A 26,125-nucleotide genomic window follows, 5' to 3' on the forward strand; every position below is an offset into this window, starting at 1 on the left:
ACCTCCACAGCAACTGCTCACATATAAAGAAATCCTGAACTGAGTGTCTGACCTTGGAGAGAGCTCCAGACTCTCATGTAACTTGGAGGGCAACCTTGCAGCAGGGGAGGGAAAGAAGCCCTCACGTTGTTGCCAGTAGTCGCATAGTGGGTGTCAGCTACATTGGTGCATGGCTGCACTTTGTCCCTGTTCAACACTAGTAACAACTGAAAACACATAGAAAAGATACGACTCTTGCCCCTCTCAGACTAGGGCCAGACTGACAATGAGTTGCCATGGGTCACATGACAAACAGGAGAGACTGCATAGAGGCAACCCACCTACCAAGTTACATAATGGGCAAAATGACTAGTGGAAGGCAGCTTAAGCTGGGCACAGACATAGCACTCCTTACATCTTTACTATCTTTAACATTCTCTACATTTATCATGGGCCACCCAGAATCCTTTGGAGGGCCACAAGTGGCCCACAGGCCATATGTGGTACACAGGCCTGTTCCAAGTTAACCATCACATTATCTGCAGAGTGGTAATTCTGTTTCCTCATTGCCTTTTCTAATTCCTTCAATTTCTTTTCTCATTGCTATAGCTAACATTCTTTTTTTAGTGCTTTTTTAAAAAATTTAAATTTTATTTATTTATTATTACATTGTAAGTTCCAAATTGTCTTCCTCCCTCCGTACCTTGCACTAGAGAAGGTCACCACTTGACACACATTTACAAATATGTGTAAAACCATACTATAAGTATTTCTATTTATTAGTTCTTTCTCTGGAAGTGAACAGTATATTCCTTCATAGGTCCTTTATAGTTCATTTGAGTATTTATAGTACTCAGAATAACTTGGTTGTTCAAAATTATTCTTTGAACAATATTGCTGTTACTGGATTCAGTGTTCTCTTGGTTTGGCTCACTTCACTTTTCATTATTTCCTACAAATCTTTTCATATTTTTCTAAAATCAACCAGCTCATCATCTCTTACAGCACAGTAGTAGTATTCTATCACAATCACATACAACTTATTTAGCCATTTCCCAACTGATGGACATCCCCTAAATTTCCAGTTCTTTGCTACCATGAAAAAAGCTGCTATAAACATTTTAGAATATATAGTTTCTTTCCCCTCATCCCAGACCACCTTGGGAAACAGACCTTGGTCAAAGGGTATACAGAGTTTAGTAATTCCAGTGAATTCCAGAGAGTAATTCCAGATTGCTCTTCAAAATGGATAGATCAGTTCACAGTTCCACCATGAGTGTATAAATGTGCAAATTTTTCCACATCCCTTCCAACATTTGTCATTTTCCCCTTCTATCATTTTAGTCAATGTGATAGGTAAGATATCTCAAAGTTGTTTTAATTTGCATTTTTCTAATTAATAATTTAGAGCATTTTTCATAAGACTGTATATGGCTTTGATTTCTTCATTTAAAAACTACCTGTTCATATATCCTTTGACCATTCATCAGTTGGAGAACGACTTATATTCCTATGAGTGTGACAAAGTTTTCCATATATTTGAACTCTGAAGCTTTATCTGAGAAACTGGCTATAAATTCCATACACTCCTGACCCCCAATTTTCTGCTTTCCTTCTAATCTTGGCTACATTGGTTTTATTTGTACAAAACTTTTTTGGTTTAGTATCATCAAAATGATCCATTTTGCATCTCTCACAATGCTTGTTTCTTATGTATTTATAAATAATCTTCTATCAATAAGTTTGATAAATAATCTGTGTTCTTCTAGTTTTCTTATAATATCTCCCTTTATATATAGGTAATGGATCCATTTTGACCTTATCTTGGTAAATAGTGTAAATATTGGTACCATGTTTCCCCGATAATAAGACACTGTCTTATTAAATTTTTTGGACAGAAAAATACCAGAGGGCTTATTTTCAGGGGAGGGCTTATTTTAATGAACATTGACAGCAATTTTAATAAACAGGTAAATGTGAACAAAAAAATGTACCTTTATTCAATAAGCAAATCACTGGGGAAGAACAGGATGACGCACTCACTGCTGCAGCTCTGATTGGATGCAGCTCGGAGCGCGGCATGCATTTCACAGGGTGGAGGGGAGGGGGGGACGGACGGTGCATACAGAGGGTACCGTAATGTAGCGTGTAGCGCAGGGGATCACCTTCACTACAGTAGCAATCTCAATAGGGCTTATTTTCGGGGGAGGGCTTATTTTAGAGGAATCTTACACAGTAAGGGGAGGGCTTATTTTCAGGATAGGTCTTATTATCGGGGAAACACGGTATGTACCAGTTTCTCCCAGATTGCTTTCCAGTTTTCCCAACAATTTTTACCAAATAGTATATCCTTATTCCAAAAACTTAATCTACTGATCTAAATTTCTATTTCTTAGCCAGTACTAAATAGTTTTATAATTCCTGCATTATAATATAGTTTAAGATCTGGTGCTGCTAGACCTCTTCCTTTACACTTTTTAAAATGAATTCCTTTATTCCTCCAAATAAATTTTATTTTGATTTTTTTCTAGCTGAATAAAACATTTTTGGTAATTTAATTGGGATGAAACTGAATAGTAGATTAGGTATAATTGCCATTTTAATTATATTGTCTCTGCCCACCAATGAATAATTAATATTTCTAAAATTATTTGAACCTGACTTTATTTGTAGGATAATTATGTTCATGTAGCTCCTATGTTTGTCTAGGCAGATGTACTCCTAGATAGTTTGTACAGTATACTGTTATTTTAAATGGGGTATCTCTTACTATTTCTTCTCAAAGGGTTTTGTTGGTGACAGAAATGCTGATGATTTATATGGGTTTATTTTACATTCTGCTACTTTGCTGAAATTGTTTGAACTAACTTTTTAGTTTAATCTCTAGAACTTTCCAAATATATCATCATGCTGTCTACTAAAAGACATAGTTTTATTACCTCATTGCCTATTCTGGTTCCTTCGATTTCTTTTTCTTCTCTTATTGCTATTGCTGGCATCTAGTACAATACTAAATAACACTGGTGATAATAGGCATCCTTGTTTCACTCTTGATCTTACTGGGAAGGCTTCTAGCTTATCCCCATTACAAAAAAAAAATGCTTGCTGATGGTTTTAGGTAGGTGCTTCTTATCGTTTTAAGGAAAAATTCATTTAAACCAATGCTTTTGAGTGTTTCTAATAGGAATGAGTATTATCTTTTGTCAAAAACTTTTTTTTGGCACTTATTGAATTAATTATATGACTTTTTATTACTTTTTCATTGATATAATCAATTATATTTGTTTATTAGTTTACCTTATGTTAAACAATCCCTGCATTCCTGGTATAAACCCCACTTGGTCACCGCATATAATCTTTGTGATACATTGTTGTAGTCCTGGCTAGTACTTTATTTAAATTTTTTGCGTCCATATTCATTAATGAAATTGGTCTATGATTTTCTTTCTCTGTTTTTCCTCTTCCAGGTTTAGGTACCAGCACCAAATTTCTTTCTTTCTTTTTTTTTATAAAAGGAGTTTGATAGGACTTCTTCTTTGCCTATTATTCCAAATAACTCATTTAATATTATAATTAGTTTATTTTTGGTAGAATTCACTTGTAAATCCATCTGGTCTTAATTTTTCCCCCCTCAGGCTCATCTACAGCCTGTTCAATTTTTTTTTTAAATAGGTTTATTTAGATATTCTATTTCTTTTTTGTTAATCTAGAAAGTTTATATTCTTGTAAACATTCTTTTATTTCACTTAAATTGTTAAATTGGCATATAATTAGACAAAATAATTCTTAATAATTGCTTTGATTTCATCTTCATCAGTGATATATGTTCACCTTTTTCATTTTTTATACTAATAATTTGGTTCTCTCTCATATTTACCAATGGCTTATCTATATAATTGGTTTTTTTCATAAAATCAACTTCTAGTTTTATTTATTAATTCAATAATTTTCTTACATTCAGTTTTATTACTCATACTTTTAATTTTTAGGATTTCCAATTTGGTGTTTAATGGAGGATTTTTCATTTGTTCTATTTCATTTGTTCTATAAAACTATTCTAGTTTTTTTTTTTATTGCATATCCAATTCATTGGTCTGATCTTTCTCTGTTTTGTTGATGTAAGCATTTAGAAATATAAATTTTCTTCTGATTATTGCTTTTGCTGCACCCCATAGGTTTTGATGCTGTTTCATTATTATCACTTGCTTTAATAAAATTATTTATTATTTCTATGACTTGTTCTTTAACCCACTTATTCTTTAAGATTAGGTCATTTAGTGTCCAACTAATTTTTTAATCTATATTTTTCTGGTCACCTCTTATTTTTGTTGCATTATGATCTGAACAGAATGCATTTAATTTTTCGCTTTTTTGCATTTAACTGTTGAGGTTCAGGGTGCAAATGATGATGTGCAAGGTATGTATGTGGTGGGGTTATCTCCAAAGAATTTACTCAGGCTGTCTTCAAGTTAAGTAAAGGCATTTATTTGAGGATAACACACCAAGCAGACTCCTCTTTAAGGGAGATCACAACCCCTTAAGGGAGGCAGCCTCCTTGGGTGGGGAGGGAACTAAGGAAGATGGCTGCTTCAGGGAGATGGCTCCTTAACAGAGATACCCATGAGGTAATCAGGGACAGAAAATTATGGTAATCAGGGACAGGAACATGAGGTAACCAGGGACCCTAGGCTAGGGGGCAGTGGCTTTGAGTTTTACTCATATCTAGGCACATCATTATTCCACTGTTCAGTCCATTTGTCTGGGGCAGAGGGGCCCCAGTTAGTTTCAGTATTTCATTAACCAGCCTATATTTGAATCTCATTATCACACTGACCAATCTATTCTAATCTCAATATCTCATTGACTAGTCTTTTGAATCTCATCATCTCCAGAAAGGCTTCAGCTAATCTCATCGTAACTATGAATGCCTAATGTAGATCCAATTTTTGTAAAGGTATGATGGTGAGAAAAAGGTATATTCCTTTATATTCCCTTTCAGTTCTCTCCAGATATCTATCATATCTAGTTTATCTAAGATTCTTTTCATCTCCTTGATGTTTTCTTATTTTTTATTAGATTTATCAAGTGCAGAAAGGGGAAGTTTGATGTCCCTCATGTAATAGTAATGAAATTTGAAGTTCCTTTTGTATTGCTAAGCTGAGAGGTACTTAGCACCTAGTTTCAAATTAGGCCTCTGTTAAAGAAACAGAAGGTCTGAATCTCTGTTGCTGATGTAACAGGAAGGACTAAACAAGGAACCCCTGTTGCTGACGTAACAGGAAGGGGCTAAACAGGTAGAAACAATATTGTATATAAGAAAAAACACTAGCTGGGAAATCAGAATTTCTTGGAGCAAGCCAAGGCTGAATCCAGAGGCTAGATGAAGTGATTTTGATTTTTTGAATGGAGCTTATGCTGCTGAAGACTACTGAGGGCAGAAGACTTCTGGAGCTGCTGAGGAGCCACTGAGGATTTCCAAGGGCCAGCTGGAGCTGCAGAAGACTGAGGAAGCATGTCTGTGTGTGGCTTTGTTTAGCCTTGACTTCCTGGGAACAGAGACTGTGAAGGATATAAGGTGGACTGGACACTGTGAGCTTCAGCGTAGAACAGAAACTGCACAGAGAGTTGGACAAGAAACTGGGAGCTGTCTGCCTTTGAATCCAGGTGACAGTTTGGTGCATACATAGCAGATAGGACCATAGAAGGGGATCCAGGGAATCTGAAAGCCTACCCCAAGTAAAGCTGAAAGAAGACTTTACCTGGATACTGTATACTAACTGAGAAGATTGTGATTTACTTGTGACCAAGGGGTGGATGGCCCATGTATTTTCTGATGATTGATTATTGACTGATGACTGAATAGTGACTGATTTGTAACCTAGTATGCCCCATGAGTGGAGAACTTTGACTTTTGTATTTTGTGACCCGTAAGGATGCTTGCCTTCTTAAGGATGATTGAATGAGTGAGTTGATTGAGTGATTGAGTTACTAAGTGATTTATTGACTAAATGACTACTTTGTTCAAAACTATGTGACCACTGTGGTGAAAACTATGTGGCCATTTTAGTGATTAAGTTGTTGTGAATGCTGTATTTTGATTTTCTGTGATAAGTTATAATATTGTGAATACTATATCTTGATTTTCTGTGAATGTTTTATTCTGATTTGTTATTGAATAGAGTGGTCACTATACTATGTAACCAGAACCTTGAAAGCTGTTCACAACAGCATTCTTCTGGAAAGCTGCTTGTGCATGGCTTTACACCCCACTAGTATAGTTTTGCTATCTATTTCCATCTGTAATTCATCTAACTTTTCCTTTAAAATTTGGATGCTATGGCATTTGGTGTATATATTTTTAATACTGATATTACTTCATTATCTATGGTATCTTTTATCATAATGTAGTTCTCCTGTATCATCTCTTTTAATTAAGTCTGTTTTGGTTTTAACTTTGCCTAAGACCATGATTACTACCACCACTTTTTTTTTCTCCATCAGTTGAAGCATAATAAATTCTACTCCAAACTGTTTATTTTTACTCTATGTGTAGCTCTAATTTTTAAATGTATTTCTTGTAAACAGCACATTATTGGGCTCTCTGTTAAAGTGTGGCTCTGCTTCTGAAGTGGAGGGAGAACTGGCCCGAGTTTCAGGTTTTCTTGTGCAGCTGTTTTCAAAGGTAATTCTGGGGACCTGTAAGTTCTCATTTCTTCCAAGATGGTAGGATCTAAGGAGAGTTGTGTTTACTACCCTCCTATATTGTGCACTGCTCTGTGAATGACTACAAGCACTCTACTCTGGAACTGTGACCAGGTTCCCCAATCCACTGTGGCCATAAGCTCAAGTATGCTTGTGTTTCTTCTCTCTCTGGCACTGAGACCCATGACTGTAACCCTCTGTAAACATGTGTTTTTGCTTGTTGTTGTTGAGTTAATTCAGTTGTGTCCAACTCTTCTTGATCCCATTTGGGGTTTTCTTGGCAAAGATACTGGAGGGGTTTGTTATTTCCTTATCTAGCTCATTTTACAGATGAGGAACTGATGCAAACAGGGTTAAGTGACTTACCCAGGGTCACACAGCTAGAAAGTGTCTGAAGCCGTATCTGAACTCATAAATATGAGTCTTCCTGATCCCAAGCCCAGCGTTGTATCCACCATACCATCTAGCTACTACATGTATACATTTAATCTAAGTTATTGGGGCAGTGAGGTGGTGCAGTGAATAGAGCAATGGCCCTGGAGTCAGGAGGACCTGAGTTCAAATTTGACCTCAGACACTTGATACTTACTAGCTGTTTGACCTTGGGCTACCCCAATTGCCTTGCCTTCCTCTCTCCAAAATAAAACAAAAAACAAAAAAGCAACAAAAGAAAGATCTAAGTTATCAGTTTTGTAGGCATATAATTGGGCAAAATAATTTCCAATGATTTCCTTTATTTCTTCCTTATTGTTTTGAATTCACTTTTTTCACATTTGATCTTGACAATTTAATTTTCCTCCCTTTTAAATCCTATTAGCACGCAGTTTAAATAAAAAATGAAGAATAATTTATTTTTATTAGTTTTTTCCCACAAAAAAAGCTGGGACAATTTTTTATTGTCCTCTGTGCTTTTCATTTTTGATTTATTGAAATACAGTTCTGAAAAGACAAGCTTTAAAAAGCCCATTTTGGTTTAAATGGAGCTATCACCCTGGCCTTCACTGAATGGCCAATAATAGCATCAACCCAAGCCTCTATGATAGCTTATTATTATTATTTTAAGCAATTGGGGTTAAGCAACTTGCTCAAGGTTACATGGCCAGTTATTTCTGGGTGTGGTGCTAAGTATCAGAGGCCAGATTCAATCCCAGGTCATCCCGACTCTGGGGCCGGTGCTCTTACTCACTGCGCCACCTGGCCGTCCCTGATAGCTTATTATTTAGGTTTTAATGGCTTAGAATGAGTGTAAATTGCAGTTGTTTTCTGTTCTGGCCAGAAACTTTGAAAATCTCCCGTTCCCAGATTTATATCTATACTATGGTAAATCAGGCCACCTTTTGTCTCAAGTCTTAACTAGCCCTTAGACACTGAATGGGCATAGCTTCAGAAAAACTTAGACCTGGGGAAAAAAAAACCCTAATTTAGGTAGACCAAGATTATCCACTGAATCCTGGGCCATCACCAGTCATCTTGATCTTTATCTTGCCACTGGACTTCAATGACTGCAGAAGTGAGGCTGAAGATTTTGTGCAGTTCTACCCAGGTCATATTCAATTCATGAGCAAGTCAAGACATCATTCTCATCATGTCAAGGTCCTTTACAAGAACAAAGAATAAACAACAAGCAATTTGTCAATTTTTTATTAGTTAGTTTAAGAAAAAAATAATCAAATCCAGTTTTGTCCGTTCAAGGTTTTTTTTGTTTTGTTTTCAATGTTGTTTACTTGTTCTTTGATTTTCAGAATTTCCACTTTTGAGTTCAATTGGGTTTCTTTATTTGTTGATTTTATACATGCACAATTTGTTAATCTTTCCTATAGTTCTTTTTAATAATTTTTTTGTGATTTATTACTTGACAAGCCAATTAATATGAATATTTCTCTATACAAAGAGCAGAAAAAGAGCATTATGTATGAAAGCAACAATCTCCATTACAAACTCTTTGCCCTTTTACATATAATAAATTCTGCTATTCTGCTCATCTCCCTCCAAATCTCCTTTGGTTTTCTGTTGTGAATTTGTGCTTTTAAAAAATATTTTAACGAAACTGATTCTCTCATCCCACTTTCGTTTCACACATAATTATCATTCACCCACTTTCCCCTGCTAGGTCACTCCCTTCCTAACCCCCCCCCCACCCAAATTAAAAAGAATAAAAAACTTCCCTTGTAGCAAATAAGGATAGTCAAACAAAACAAATCCAGACAATGACCACATCCAAAATTTTGTATTTCTGTTAGAGGTGGGACTGTCTCAAGCAGTACCCTATTAGTTTAGGTTGGAATGAAACAAAGCACTAGTAGGTCAGTTGACACTATTAAATCATTTGAAGCTTTTTTTTTTTTTTAATGGTTGTGCTTGGTTCACATGATTCAGCTTGAATCTCTTCTGAACTACTGTTCACAAATTGTGACCACCTCTTGCTGCATTCTCCTGACTACTAGCCTCCAAAAAAGGAGAGGTAAGATGAAATCTGACCATGGGCTTTCCACTTTGTGCTAAGTTTTCAAGGTACCACGCTCTCCTGGTTCTCCTACTATCTGACAGCTCTTTCTTAGTCTCCTTTGCATAATTCTTATCCAGGTCAAGCCAACTAACCAGAGGTGTCCCACAGGACTCTGTCCTCAGCCTTCTTCTATCCTCCCTCTATACTATGTTGCTTGGTGATCCCATAAGCTCCCATGGATTCAATTGTGATTTCTATACTGATGATTCTTAAATCTAATAACCAGTCCTAACATCTCTGCTAACTTTCAGTCTCAGGTCTACAATTGCCTTTTAGAAATCTTGAACTTGATGTCCACTAGATATCTTGATGGATAGCTGCCCCCAGCCCCAATATTCTAACTTCCTTATAGGCCCCACTGAACAGCAGGCGTACTGCCCCTACCTAACCATTCACATTCCCCTCCCCCCCATTCAATATCCTAACTTCTTCATATATCCTTACTACTCATTAGAACAACAGGTGTGTCCATGCCATGTGATGGGATCCCAGCCACTACTTCTAGCTAGCCACTGCCTCCAGATCATATTTCCCATAGAAACTGCAGGTGTGTCCATGCACTCAACTACAACCATATCCATCTAGTCTCACACAAGACCATGATACTCAGCCAATCAGAAAGTAGCCCCACCAGGATGGCCAAGCAGGATGTGGACCCCAAAACAATAGAAGGAACTTTCCCTAAGTAGGCACCTGTGCAGGAATAAAAAAGAACTCAACTAGAGTGAACTTAAAAAGTAGAGAGGTTTATAATATTATTATCATACATACATACCGCCACAATGTTCTTTTCTGTATGCTTTGTGGGTAATCGCATGCACAGTTCCACTGTAGCTGGGACCCCTTCCCTATTACCTAATCCCTTAACAAACCCATCCTGCCTTTTTAATATTCATAGTTTCTGTTATGTAATTGCATCTTTAACCTATAAAAATCCATTGTGCTTTCTCTGAAGGTCCTGGTTCCTCTTGGAACTTAGTCTGCTTCATGAGGAGCATCAATCTCAATTAATGCCTAAACTTGGATTAGAGGTGGGCTGACTCTGAATTCTTTCAGATAGTTCCACCATAGCACATCATGAAACCCCAACAGTTTTTGGCTTCCCAGGGTGTGCAGATTCTAAACCCCAACAATCTTAATCTCAACATGTACAAAACTAAACTCATTACACTTTCCCCCTTTCCAAATTCCCCTGTTTTTGTCCATGGCATCACCATCCTCACAGTCCCCCTTGCTTATAAACTAGACATCATCCTTGGCTCCTTACTATCTCTCACCCCCATATCCAACTTATTGCCAAAGCCTGTTGATTTCACCTTTGCAACATCTCTTAAGTACACCCCCTCTTCTCTTTTAATACTACCACCCCCTTGGTGTAGACCATGAGCACCTCATGTCTGACTTCTACATAGTCTCTTGGTGGGTCTGCTCACTTCAAATCCCTCCCTACTCCAATCCATCCTGAATTCAACCACCAAAGCGATTTGCCTAAAGCAAAAGTCTGGCAATATCACCCCTACTCAGTAAACTCCAGTGGCTGTCTCACCTCCAGGACCAAATACAAAGTCCTCTGCCTGGTGTTCAGAGCCTTTCATAACCCTCCTCTCCCCACCTTTCCAGTCTGGAAGCTCCCACTTTAATGAAATCATAGTTCTGATGTTTAGATAGTCAACATGCATTTATTTTATTTTTTTAATTTTCATATCTTTTATTTTGTTAAATATTTCCAAATTATGTTAAAAAAATTTGAGTTCCAAATTTTCTTCCTCCAACCCCTCCCCCACCCTTTGAGAAAGCAAGCAATATGATATGTGAAATCATGCAAAACATATTTCCATGTTAACTATCAATAAGAATTTATTACATATGTGCCAGGAACTGTGCTAAGCCATGGAGATTTAAATAATGAAAAATAAAAAAAACAGTTCCTGTTCTCATACAATTAATGGGGAGGAAACATATATACAGTCTATACAGGATAAATTGGAGATGATCATAGAGGGAAGGAGTTAGTCTGAAGGGTAATAGAAAAAGGTTTCTTGCCTTTGTCAATGAAAATGACTGCGAATAATTTTCTTCAACTTAATTGTTTTCCTTCTAATTTTAGATGTATTGATTTTGTTTGTGGAGTTTTAAATTTTTATATAATCAAAACTGCTCATTTTCTGTCTTTAATCTTTTCTATGCCTTTTTCACTCAAGTTCTTCCCATATTCATGGTTGCAAAAGTTATCTCCTTTCCTAGTCCTCTCATTTGTCCTCTTTTTTTTTCTGGCTGGGAAACATAGCTTTTTTTTTTTTTTTAAAGCAATTGGGGTTAAGTAACTTGCTCAAGGTTGCATGGCCAGTTATTTCTGGGTGTGGTGCTAAGTATCTGAGCCTGGATTCTCATTCATTTTTATGTTTTTATGCCTCTCTTGAGTCTTATGTTTGAATGTTAAAGTTTCTTTTTAAACCTGGTCTTTTCATCAGGAATTCTTGGAAGCCCTCTATTTCATTTTTCTGCTTGCAGGATTTATTTCAGTTTTGCTGGGTGGGCTATTCTTGGTTATAATCCTAGTTTCTTCCTTCTGAAATATTATATTCCAAGCCTTCTGCTCCTTTAAGGTGGAAACTACTAAATCTTGTGCGATCCTGACTGTGGCTCCATGATAAATGAATTATTTCTTTCTGACTGCTTGCAGAACTTTCTCCTTGATCTGTGAGCTCTGGAATTTGGCTATGATATTTCTGGGAGTTTTTAATTTTTGGATCTCTTTCAGGAGCTGATTGGTGGATTCTTTCAATTTCTATTTTGCCCTCTGTTTCTAAGTTACCTAGGTAGTTTCCTTTATAATTTCTTGAAATATGAACTATGATGTCTAGACCCCTTTTTTGGTCATGACATTTAGGTAGCCCAATAATTCTCAAATTATCTCTTCTCAGTCTGTTTTCCAGATTAGGTGTTTTCCAGACAAGTTATTTCACATTTTCTTCTATTTTTAATTATTTTGACTTTTTTATTGCTTATGTCTTATGGACTCATTAACTCCCACTTGCCTGATACTAATTTTTAAGGAATTATTTTTAGTGAGGTTTTGTACTTCTTTTATGATATGACCAATTCTATTTTTAAAGGAATTATTTTCTTCAGTATTTTTGTGCCTCTTTTACCAAGCTGTTCTCTTTTCATAATTTTCTTTTTTTTTTTCTTTAACTTGTGCACTTTTATTTGAACTGGTCTTAAGTCAGTGTACAGGTAAAGCTCCTCCCCTCCCCCAAGTACTGGCACCAATCTCAAAACTCTCAGGGAAACTAGAAAAGTCCTCATTCACATCTATGTTGGGGGCAGGGAGGGAATTTAGGGAGCCATTCCATATGGCTGACAAAAAAAAAAGGAATAAGTATTAAGGCAGAAGATACAAAAAGTTTTTTTAAGGATTACATAATTTACACTTAAAGCCATACTAGTACCTTCTCCCTCCCCCTCGGGATCTGTTACATCTCTCCTCTACAGCCTTCACAGAGGCCTGGAACTGTCACAATGCATTAGACGGTATTTGTAATGACTATTAAAAAAAATGTACAGAGTCCTGAAGACGCCCTGGAGAACTTTGGGGATGTTTGCCCTCCAACATACCTAGACTGCTCATCACCTTCACCGTTCCAGTTTTTAAACCCTGAGTCAAGCGCCAAAAAAAACAAACAAACACAAAAACAAATAAAGCCATGCCAATCTCATCTCTTTTGGGGGGCAATTATCATGTCATCATCATGTCACACCCTTTGACAAAAAAAAAATAAAAAAACAACACAAACAGTCCATTTAGAAGCATTTGCGGTGGACAATGGAGGGCTCAGATTCATCATACTCCGGCTTGCTGATCCACATCTGCTGGAAGGTGGAGAGAGACGCCAGAATGGAGCCTCCAATCCAGACAGAGTATTTGCGCTCAGGCGGGGCAATGATCTTGATTTTCATTGTGCTGGGAGCTAGGGCTGTAATCTCCTTCTGCATCCTGTCATTAATGCCTGGGTACATGGTAGTACCATCTGACAACATGGTGTTGGCATAGATGTCAACATCACACTTCATGATTGAGTTGAAGGTAGTTTCGTGGATTCCACAGGATTCCATACCTAAGAAAGACGGTTGGAAGAGAGCTTCTGGGCACCGGAAACTCTTGTTGCCAATGATGATAACCTGACCATCAGGGAGCTCATAGCTCTTTTCCAGAGAGGAGCTGGATGCAGCAGTGGCCATCTCCTGCTCAAAGTCTAGGGCGACATAACACAGCTTCTCCTTTGATGTCATGCACAATTTCCCTCTCAGCTGTGGTGGTGAAACTGTACCCTCTCTCGGTCAGGATCTTCATGAGGTAGTCCATCAGATCATGGCCAGCCAGATCCAGATGGAGGATGGCGTGGGGAAGGGCATAATCTTCATAGATGGGCACAGTGTGGGTCACACCATCACCGGAGTTCATCACAATACCAGTGGTACGACCAGAGGCATACAGGGACAGCACAGCCTGGATGGCAACGTACATGGCTGGGGTATTGAAGGTCTCAAACATAATCTGAGTCATCTCTTCTCTGTTAGCTTTGTGGTTCAGAGGGGCTTCTGTGAGCAGCACAGGGTGCTCTTCAGGGGCCACACGGAGCTCGTTGTAGAAAGTATGATGCCAGATCTTCTCCATGTCATCCCAGTTGGTGACAATACCATGTTCAATGGGGTACTTCAGGGTCAGAATACCTCTCTTGTTCTGGGCCTCATCCCCCACATAACTGTCTTTCTGGCCCATACCACCATCACACCCTGATGTCTGGGGCGCCCAACAATGGAAGGGAAGACAGCCTGAGGGGCATCGTCTCCTGCAAAGCCAGCTTTGCACATTCCAGAGCCACTGTCAACAACGAGAGCAGCAATATCATCATCCATGGCCAACTTTGAAGTGGCAAGTTTAAACCTTTAAGAGGAGAGAGGAGGTGGTGCCGCACCTGGAGGCAAGGGGTTGGCAAGTGCATGCTGGGTGGAAGAGCTCACAGCTCTTTTCATAATTTTCTTGCATTGCTCTCATTTCTTTCCCCAATTTTTCCTCTACTTCTCTTACTTGATTTTTAAAAATTATTTTGCTCTTTAAAAAAAGCAACAGCTTTCTTTAGCTCTTCTAGGAATTCTCGTTGGCTTTGTGTCCAATCTTCATTTTCCTTTGAGGCCTTGCTTTTTATGGTCAAGCTTTTGTTATTGTTGTTGTTTTGCTTGTTTTTCCAGCCTATTTCTTGACTTTGAAATTTTATTAGAATTGGGCTCTGATCATCCTGGAAGGGGGTCACTATCCCAAGCTTTAGGGTTTTGGACCCTGCTTTTCTATGAGTACAATGGTAATGGTAATTTGAAGATCTTCTCTGCCCCTTAACAGTCCTAATGGAATTTGAAGATCTTCCTTGCTCCTTAATAGGCCAAATGGAATCACATGGAGCCTATGGTTGGAGGAGTTTGCTGAACAGGTGGAGCAGGAAGGGGTGGAGTAGGAAATCAGTCAGAGTAGTTAGTACGAAGGGGGAAGAGAGGACACAGGCAGGGAGACAATCAGGCTTGTGAATGTTTGTTTGTGGAAAGGCTCTGGGATGGTATTGCTCTCTGCAGTGTTATTATGTATAGATTTCTTCATTGCTATGATAAATTCAATTTTCTGATGTTGTGATTTGGCCTTCTGGTGTCTGAATAAATGTTTTGCTTCTGTTTTCTATAGGGAGAGTGTTTCCAAGGTACTGTGATTCACAGAGAGGTACAGTCACTGCTTTCCTGGTCTGTACTCTGGTCTTTAGCCAGGCAGGATCCCTGCTTTCTTGTAACCACAATTCCTCTCTTCCATGGAACTGTTACCCCAAACTAGGACCCATGGTTCCTTACCACTGACTGTAAGTGCTCCTTTCTGTCCCAGAACTACAACCCAGAAATGGGTTATAGACAACAGAGTTGCCAAATTATGCCCAGTTCTCTGCCCCTGTGTGCTAGTACAGGGGTCCCCTGTAGTCTCTTTCTGATCAGATGTTGAATCTCCTTACAATGTCTGGGCAGTGAGTACTCCCAGAACAGTTGCTGCTGATGCTGACATTGAACTGCCTTCCAGGTCCATAGCAAGTGTCACATCATGCTGTTCTTTAGGCCAGGCCTCACCCCAGTGCCACAGACCTCTCCTTCTGACTTCCTAAGTTGTCCTGGGCTAGAGAAATGTCTTACCCTGATATTTGTTGATTATGACACTTTAGAATTTGATTTGACACATTATTTTAAAGGGTTTTTTAGGGGGAAAATTGGGAGGGCTGGGTTAGAATGCTCCCCTATTCTGCCATCTTGGCTCTCATAAGCTAATGATTCTCAAATCTACCTATCTTGCCCCAAACTCTGTGCTGCCCTCCAATCTCACATATCCAACTGCCTTTCAGACTCTGTATATTGGATGTCCAGGAGGCATCTTAAACTTCAATATGACCAAAACCAAATTCATTATCTTTCTCCCTAAATCCTCCCCCTCTCTCATCTTCCCTATTACTGTAGGAGGCAACATAATGCTTCCATTTCCTCAGATTTGCAACCTAGGACTCATCCTGGACTCCTATCTTTCAAATACCCCCCAGGCTTCCCACTCCATCCCACCATACTCAGTCCCATATACAATCTGTGGCTAAGGCCTCTCAGTTTCACTTCTGCAACATGTCTTAAATACTCCCTTTCTCTCCTCTGACAATGTTCTTCCCATGATGCAGGCTCTCATTGCCTTAAATATGGATTATCATAATAGCCTGCTAGTAGATCTGCCAATCTCAAGTCTCCCCCCATTCTTATCCATCCTCCATTCAGCCACTAGAGTGACTTTCCTAAGGCACAGTTCTATTGCCCATCAAATTATTGTCCACTACCCTTCCCCTTGCCCCCTCCTCTTAATAAACACCAGTGGTTCTCTATTGCCTCCAGAATCAAATACAAAATGCTGTGTTTGGCATGCAAAGCCCATCATAACTTGATTCCCTCCTACATTTTCAGTCTTCTAACACTTTACTTCCCAATATATAATTCTTTGATCCAGTGATACTGGACTCCTGGCTTTTCCACAAATGAGCCACTTCATCACTGGGCTCTGGACATTTTCTTTGGGTGTCCCCCAGAAGTGGAAAGTTCTCCCTCTTCCGTTCCAACTGCTGACCTCTCTGGTTTCCTTTAAGTCCCAACTAAAATCCCATCTTTTATTGGAAGCCCTTCATAACCCTTACTAATTTTAGTGACTTTTCACTATTTTATTTATCCTGTACATAGCTTGCTTTCTGTATATTTGTTTGCATGTTGTCTCTGCCATAAGATTGTAAACTCCTTTATAGCAAAGATTGTCTTTTCCCTCTTTTTGTACCTCTAGTCCTTAGCACAATGTATTAAACACACAGTAGGTACTGAATAAATGTTTATTGATTGATATTGAGAAAATAAATAATTTCAGCAAAGTTGGAGGCTGCAAAATACATCCTCGAGAATCAACAGCATTTCTGTATAATAATAACAAAACACAAGAAGCAATGATAGAAAGAGAAAACTCGCAAATAAATACCTCATATATAAAATATCAAATACCTGGGGACTATCCTACTTATGGACACAAAAGACTTAATACAGATGTGATTATAAACTGCTACTTAAATAAAGAATATCTGGTACTGGCTGAGAGATATAGTGGTGGATCAGGGGAATAGGTTAGGTACACAAGACAGAGTAGTCAGTGACTATAGTAATCTACTGTTTGATAAACCCAAAGACTCCAGCTTCTGGGAAAAGAACTCACTATTTAACAAATACTGCAGGAAACACTGGAAAATGGTATAACAGCAATTAGGCATAAAACACTTTACACCCTATACCACAATAAAGTCAAAATGGGTACATGATTTAGATATAAAGGCTGGTACTATAAACAAAGTAGGAGGAGCAAGGAATAGCTTACCTGTCAGATTTATGAAGGGAAGAATTTATGGCCAACAAGAGATAGAGAACATTATGAAATGCAAAATTGATGATTTTGGTTACATTAAATTGAAAAGTTTTTGCACAAATAAAGCCAATGCAACCAAGATTAGAAGGGAAGCATAGGAAACGTTTTTTATAGCCAGTGTCTCTGAAAAAGACCTCATTTCTCAAATATATAGAGAACTGAGTCAAATTTATAAAAATACAAGTCACCCCCCAATCAACAAATGGTCAAAGGATATGAACAGGCAGTTTTCAGAGGAAGAAATTAAAGCTATTTATAGTCATATGAAAAAATGCTCTAAATCACTATTGATTAGAAAAATGCAAATCAAAACAACTCTTAGGTACCACTTCATATCTATCAGATTGGCTAACATGACAAAACAGGAAAATGATAAATGTTGGAGAAGGTGTGGAAAAATTGGAACACTAATGCATTGTTGGTAGAGTTGTGAACTGATCCAACCATTCTGGAGAACAATTTGAAAATATGCCCAAAGGGCTATGAAAATGTTCATACCCTTTGGCCCCGCAATACCACTTCTAGGTCTATATCCCAAAGAGATCATAAAAATGGGAAAAGGACCCACAAGCACAAAAATATTTATAGCAGTTCTTTTTGTGATGGCTAACAATTGGAAATTGAGGGGATGCCCATTATTGGTATATGAATGTAATGGAACACTATTGTGCTATAACAAATGATGAGCAGGTGTACTTCAGAAAAACCTGAAAAGACTTAATATGAACTGATGCTGAGTGAAGTGAGCAGAAGCAGAACATTGGACACAGTAACAGCCACACTGTGCGATGACAAAGTTCAATAGATTTAGTTTTTCTCAGCAATGCAAGGATCTAAGACAATTCCAAAAGGGAGGATGGAAAATACTGTTCACATCCTGAGAAAGAACTATGGAGTCTGAATACAGATCAAAGCATACTATTTGCTCTTTTTTTTCTGTTTTGTTTCATTTCTTCTTTCTTGTGGTTCCTCCCATTGGTTCCAATTATTCTTTACATCATGACTAATGTGAAAATAAGTTTAATATAAATGTATATAGAGAGCCTATATCCGATTACACACCATCTTGGGAAGGGGATAAAAGAGAGAGGGAGAGAAAATTTAAAACTGAAAATCTTAGGGAAGTGAATGTTGAAAACTTAAAATAAACTAATTAATTTTTTAAAAAGAAATAAAGAACATCTTAAATAGCTGGAGGAATATCCAGTACTCATTCCTAGGCTGTCACAATATAATAAAAATTATAATACTAAGAAAATTAATTTACACTTTTAATACTATAACGATCAAATTGCTAAGAAAATACTTTTCAGAACTTGATAAAATAATAATAAAATTCATTTGAAAAAACAAAAGGGCTGAATTATCAAGGGAAATGTTGAAAAAAAGAGGGGATGACAAAACAAACTATATTATAAAGCAGCAGTCATCAAAACCATCTGGTGTTGGTTAAAGAATAGAGAGACTAAACAGAACATAAAGGGAGATTCAGAAACAAGAGGACTCAACCCAGTATTTGATAAAATGTAAAACAAAATTATCTAGGAATGTAACTCCTTGATTAAAAAAAAACTATTGGAAAAACTGGAAAGAAATCTAGTAGAATGAGGCTTAGAGCAACACCTTCAACCTTATTCCACAATACATTTTAAATCACTATATATCCTTAATATCAAAGATCATATTATAGAAAAATTAGGAGAGATAAAGCATATACCTCTCTTAGATATGGGTAGGAAACGTGTTCTTAACCAAACAAGAAATAGTAGCAGTTACATAAGATAAAATAGATAACTTTGATTACTTGAAACTGAAGAGCTGCACAGATAACATTAATATATTTTGGATAAGAAGGACAAGGTGGTCAAATAAGAAAAAAAATCTTTGAATTAAATTTCTCTGATAAGGGTTTGATATCCAAGATATATAAACAAAGTCACTCACACACATATAACATAAAGATAGATGTGTCATGTGTGGCATCTATGTATACATACATCTACGACAAATATACGTTCCCTAATAGATAAATGGTCAAAGCATATGATCAAACAACTATTAAAAAAACTGCAAAGCGTTAATACCCTCATGAAAGAATGCTCCAAAGCATTAATAATAAAAGAAATACAAATCAAAACAATCCTGTGAAGGTTTCACCACAAACTCTTAAAATTGGCACAAATGAGAAAAATGGCAGCATTCAATGTTGTTGGGGTTGTAGAATGATAGGCACACTAATATATTATCAGTAGATCTATGAAATGGTATAACCATTTTGGAAAGCAATTTGGAATTATGCAAATAATGTGACTAAAATATATATACCTTTTGAACCAATGACTCCATTACTGGGCCTTCTTCCCCAAGGAAGTCACTGATAAGAACAATGTCTCCATATACTCCTAAGTCAATGGGGAATGACTAAACACATTGTGATATATGAATATAATGCAGTATTACTGTGCTATAAGAAATGATGTATGATAAATATAGAGAAGCACAGAAAGATCTATATGAAAGGATGCAGAATGAAATAAGGAAAGCCACAAAAACGATATACACAGTAACTACAATAAGGTAAATGGAAAGAACAGGTAAACACCAAGAAATAAAAAAGTTAAATGCAACAAAATTATGAAATTTGAGCAGGATATGTGAAGAGATATAAGAAACCCCAACTTACCCCTTTGTGGAGGTAGGAGGACCATAGATGTTACACGTTGCACATTTTCAGATTTTTTCAATGTATTGATCAGTTGTGCTGATTTTTTTCCCTTTTCTAAAATAATATTATTTGTCATATGGGATGACGCTCTAGGAGGAGGAAAAGAAGGGATATTTGGGATATGTTGAAAAACAGAAAAGATCAACAACTACACATGTGTGTGTGTATTATATATATGTATGTATGAAGGATCAGGAAATGCTTCCTGTAGAGGGTAGGATTTTAGCTGGTACTTGAAGGAAGCCAGGAAAGCTAGGAGATAGATATGAGGAGGGAAAATATCCTGTGCTTGGGGGGATGGCCATCAAAAATGCCTTAAGTTGGGAGATAGAGTGTCTTGTTTAAGGAAAAGTAAAGAAGCCTGTGTCACTGGCTAGTAGAGTACATGGAGGGAAGTGTAAAGTGTAAAAAGTGTAAAAAGATAAGAAAATTGGGAGGTACTTTGAAGGGATGGACTGGAGTGGGGGGTAAGAGGGTGAGGTGTTGCTACTGGAGAAAGATATTGCTCTCAAGTGTTACTGTGGGGGACAGCTGGCTAATGAGTACTTCACCTCTCTGGGAGAGGTTAGGGACAATTCCTTCAAGATTATGTCTATTTGTGCCCTTTCTGGACTTGCAATCATCTGGGCAAAGACCAGACATGTATCAATATTTAGGTGTGGCCTTGGACACACTCTTCTCTTTGGCAGTTGCTCCCTCCTCTTCATGAAGAAGACTTCAACAACCAGCACCCATAGCTGCAACAAAAGGCTTACTTATGTTTAGAGGCAGTTTTCTGGATACACATGGAATCTTTTGGAATATTTATATGAAAAAGTAAAAACTATACTGTACTGCTGAAAATATTTCTCAATCAATTAATCAATCATAAACTTTAGACTATGGTAGAAAAGTCTACATCATGCCTATGGGGAACTTCTTGAGCATACCACAAATGATGGGCAAGGACTTCCAACAGCTAGAAGCCCTTTGCCCCATGTGCTCTCAATCTGAGTTTATTTCTCCCCCAGACCCTTTGTACTTGTGGGTGAGTATTTCACAGTGTTTCACTTTTGCATGGACAATTGTACCAACTGTTCTTATTTTACCACTTCAGCAAATAGTACTTTATATAAGTTATTGACAACTGGCTGACTAAAATTATTTTCAGCTGAATCTTAGGAGAAAGCACAACAGAGGAGGTTCAACGCAATATATATCATTAGAAAATTTCCCTTGACTCTTCAGGGTTAACTCTAGAATCCTGAGGGGGAAGATAAAGTCTTCAACTGAGACTCACCTGTGAATGTGGGACTTGGGATAAAGAACCCCAGAGTATATATGCAACACACATAACATTATTAATGAATGCAAAAACAACATCCCCAATATTCTTACAACTAGCTTGACCAGAGATTGGAATATCTTCCTTACACTAAGAAAGAAATTTCATAGCCATTTATATTCCCTGTAGCTAGAAATACTAAGCCTGTGTCCACCTACACTCTCTGTATTCAATCAAAAATATACCCTAGAACAACTGAAATTGATTTGATAATTTATCTGGAGAAAGTCAGGCATTAAAATATTTTTTGAAACAGTTGAAGAACAGCTTAAAAATGAAACAGGAAACTTTGAATTTAAATATTTATCATTTTGGTCACATAATGTAATGGAGAGGCCTAAAACTAGTACCCTGGTAGTTTAGGTTTGATAGTGGAATGAAATAAGCACCCACAGATCATTCAACAGTTAATGAAAGGAGGGTTACTTAGCTATAACATAGACAAGATGGATACAATATTCAGCTAAAGTAGACTTCCCTCCCCTCCTGCCCCTTTGTTCCATAAAGTAACAAGTCTGAAGAACAAAAGGATAGTGTGGTGACTCTCATAGCCTTGCATCAAGTCTGAAAGATTGCAACTCCACATGAATGGAACTTTTTCTGCCCTTAGATGAACAAGAAGCTCTATCATTACAGTCTGAGGCCACCAGGAAGCTTAATCAAAGTTGAGTCCCCTGGGCCAACCAAGTCATAAGGACAGCTTCCTTGTCTTTTAGGAAAAGCCTAATACACATGAGGGAGATGGGGGAGGGACTCCATCACATTATCCTTTCATGTAGGGAAAATGCATTACATTTAAAGGCATTATAGATAAAGAAATACACAGCATCTAAGTACTTAGAGGAAAACTTAAGTTTCTAAGGAGAAATGGATAGCAAAACTATAATAGTTGGAGACATCAATTTAACCCTTTCTGAACTTTTAAAGGACTACACACTGAAGGGTGAAGAACAAGTAATGCAACTTGTACCTGCACAAGTGACAAGAGCTCTCCTGAAGGGATTTGGACCAACTGTCCATAGCCAGAAACCCATGAACCTGGTGATAGAAATAAGGTCTCGCCCTGCCCTGCCCCACCCATCATAGAGAGGAGAATGACAGTAGTAAGGAAGAGACTTGAGAACTCTCACCAGTGACAACATAGCCCTAGACTTACCTTATCACTATACCTCATAGTTTTATTAGTTCCACTTGGAAGAGCGAAGGTCAGCTTTCACTACAAAGAAACTTTGATTAACAAAAAAAGAAGCAACCAGATGATTCACTGGAGCAACAGCTTCTGGGGACATGGTCTAAAGGAGTAAAAGTGAATATTTTCTATGTAATGGAATTTCATAGACTTGGGGAGCTCTCTGAAGATTTATTTCTAAAAATTCGACTAAGTCAATTAGGGGTTCCAGTCCCTTTTGAGGTGCTTAAGATGGGGAGTTATTCATACCCGGCCACATAAAGATGAATTCCTGTTGCAGTTGGCTCCCTTATGGGGAACAAGGGAAGGGGTTCCTGAAAGGAATGGTTGCATCTAATAGATTTATGCAGCTCTTCTATTAGGTCTCATGTTTTGGCAGAAGCCCCACGAGAATGGAGGCAAGCTCCTCCATAACTATGACTCTTCATCATACAATCATACAGGCTTTGCCAAATCAACTGGTTAAATGTGAGAGAGTGGGATGATAGTGGCAAATGAGGACAAATATAGTTATGGGTGCAAATGAATGCTCTAAGGGTGGTAGAAAAAGGCCTTATAGATGGGCAGAGCATGACAACATTATCCTCTCCCACTAGGAACTTTGGATGTGGTTTCTGAAACATAGGGTTGATAAGAAAGCAACTAATCACTTTCTAATGGTGTGCTGATGAAATTGTACTAAGAAATCCAGGAAAGGGAGTAAGAGCCCTTCAGCCCCTCACAAGCCTAAGGTTCCCATGCCACTTGGCAATCCTGAGCCACTATAGTCTCTGTCCAAATTTGGGGGATGAATCTATTTAAGACTAAGGACAAGGTACCCTGAGGCTTGGATTATACTAGCTGTAGGACCTCAAGGCAATCTGCCCTACATCCAAGTTGTGATGCCCTGGAAAAGGGGAGAGGCCACCACCATATGAGAGTCTGCTGGACATTGTCAGCCAGGTTACTATAATAATACTGAGAGATTCCAAATGAATACATAGAAGAAATCAAGCTTCCATTGGGGACTTGGGGGGACAGACTGATCAGGTGGAAGTGGATGGAAGACCCCCTGTGTGAGTCACAGTTGTGCTAATTAATCAAATGTATTGTAGGACTGTATTGTAGGAAAGAGTATTATGGGCTCTTGCAAGTCGGTATTTGTGGGGACTCTTTTGGTAGACCTTGGCAATGAATAGAACGTTTTGGGTGAGCAAAGAACTGGAAATAAAGTGGTAAATGGAGAATGGTTAAACAAATGGTGGTACATAAATATACTGAAATATAACTGTGTTGTAACCCATGAGGAATGTAAGGAATTTTAGGAAACCATGGGGGGGAAGTAATAAGAAAGGGAACAAGCATGTATTAAGCCAATTATGTGCCAAGTACTGTCTTAAGAACTTTACAAACATTATCTCATTTGAATCTCACAGCCACCCTGTGAAGACTTAGAAAGACTTACGTGAATGGATGAAGTTAATTAGTAGGGAAACAATATACACAATGACTACAACAATGCAAATGGAAAGAATAACAATGTGAAATTAGACACTGCTGGGTTGGGCAAGGGATGAGAAAATGCATGTCTCTAATTCCATTGAAGAAATGGAGAACTATGGGTATGGAATGGTGCTTAACATGTCAGATATGGTTGGTATATTAGTTGAAATTTCTAAACTTCCTTTATGAGTAAAAGATAAGGGAGGGGTATGTCTGGCAATGAATGTCACACAAAAGCAAAACATAGCAATAAAACTTTAAAAAATGGTGGTGGGAGAAGCAAAGAAGGAAGGATTGTGGTGAAGTAAGGGATGTAGAGAAGTGAATAGGAAAAACAAGTGAATAAAAGGTTCTTTTTTCTTTTACATTTTAAAACACACATGCACATAAAACTCTCCAAAAAAAGTTTGTGGCAGTGTCAAAATTTATTATGACTGCCTATTTTCTGACAAGAGCTAGGAAAGGGGAGAAATAGTGATAGAGGTGTTTCCTCCATTATACATCAGAACCTAAATAGTGTTATCTTACTTCTTACAAGTCATTTCAGTTTAATTTACCAAAAGAAGAAATACATATTTATATATTATTATCCAAAAGACACCCCTTTCCTACCCTCTGACAGGAAAAATCCACAAACAAACATTTTAGGTTAATAAGGATAAGCTGGTTAAAATAATACCACTTAGTAAATTATTAGGTTTTGCTCATTCCAATGTGATTCTCAATACTTTGAGTACTTTATTCTTCTATCTATAAAACATTTTTTAAAAGTATTCAAATGCTTTCATAAAAGTATAAGGTTAAGCACTTTGCCTCTATAGCAAAATATAAAATTACTGCTAGGTGTAGAAATAGTTGTGGTATTTCAATTTTCAATAGAAGCAAAGAATGTAGTTTGTGGAGTGTGTATACAGAGGAGTTTCCCTCTCCCTTTTGAATTCCACGACTATAAGAATAGATAAGCCAACACACTAAAATTTCAGACTACATTTAATATTTTAAAACAATTTAAAGTAAACATTTTAAGTCAGAATTTCATAGAAAGTAAATCAGTTTGTTAAAAACATTTCATTCTCAATTAATCATGGTAAATTCAGAAAACTACTCAACAAAGTTGCAAGAAATATTAATGAGTATAATCCATCCTTAGCAAAAAAAAAAACCACATGACCTGATTTCCTACGAAAATTAAAGGTCTCAGCAAATATTCTTCAGACATGCTCAAACACAATTAGATTTTCCCAACTGTGTCCTTCTAATGTAAGATGTAGTCAAGATTTTGCATTATAAGTCTATTGCTTTCTGTTTTTATGAATAGAGTATCAACATTTTTTCCATGATTTTACTTAAAATGATTTAAAAATTAATATGAAAACACCTAAATTTGTCATAGAAGATTCATGGTTTCTGGGTGATTGTACCACAATAAGGTATGTTTTCTGTATGGAGGTACTAACTCTGTAATAAAAATAAAGGCGATAAGAGTACTTAAGATAATTAAAACCAAACATAATTGCAAGCACATTGGAATATTTACATTAGAGGCATTAGAATACCAAATTTCAACTTTTTCAAATTTCCCCAAAGGGTGATTTCTTTTTTCAGGCATGTTCTCAGAATGGAGATAATGAATTTAATTGACTTAGCAGTAATAATAAGTTGTACAGTCAATCTAAACCTCTGTCATACTGCTTTTAAAATATTTTATTTCTATCTTTTGTTTTTACATTGTCTTTATTTCCAAATTTAGCCATTTTCCTTTCCACCTATTCACAGTCAACTCTTGTAAAGTAGAAAATGAAAGTATGCAATAACCACAAATAAAAGTAGTTCAGGAAAATATCAGTCACGGTTTTTGCAACATACCCATGGTCCCCAAATTCTGTAAAGAAGAGTGTGAGGTATATTTTCCCATCACTTGTTTGAAACTGTTTGGTCATTCATTTATTTATTGAACATTATAAATAAATTGAACATTATAAATTAAGCACTGCATAGCATTCAGCTAAATATTTCCATTTATGAAAACAAATTACACATCATTTAGTCATATGACTAAAATAAGATAATTTTAACACAACAGATTTATTCCAACCACCTAAAGAAAAAAAAAACAAACAAACCCATGACTTTAAATTATAAGTTAAAGAAATTTAACTTCCTAGACATATACATTTTTAAAAATTTGGACTCCC

General features: G+C 37.2%; 1 protein-coding gene and 1 pseudogene across 1 annotated transcript in view; both read right to left on the reverse strand.

Annotated features, from left to right (window-relative positions):
* CDC42SE2 (CDC42 small effector 2) overlaps nucleotides 1–26,125 on the reverse strand; it is a 173,464-nt gene that overhangs the window by 142,369 nt on the left and 4,970 nt on the right. The window lies entirely within an intron of this gene.
* LOC138161302 (actin, cytoplasmic 1 pseudogene) lies at nucleotides 12,581–14,186 on the reverse strand (annotated as a pseudogene).

The sequence above is a fragment of the Petaurus breviceps genome, unplaced genomic scaffold (assembly GCF_028583685.1).
Source record: "Petaurus breviceps papuanus isolate PSGF00001 unplaced genomic scaffold, PetGlider_PUasm1.0 184, whole genome shotgun sequence".
NCBI lineage: Eukaryota > Metazoa > Chordata > Mammalia > Diprotodontia > Petauridae > Petaurus > Petaurus breviceps.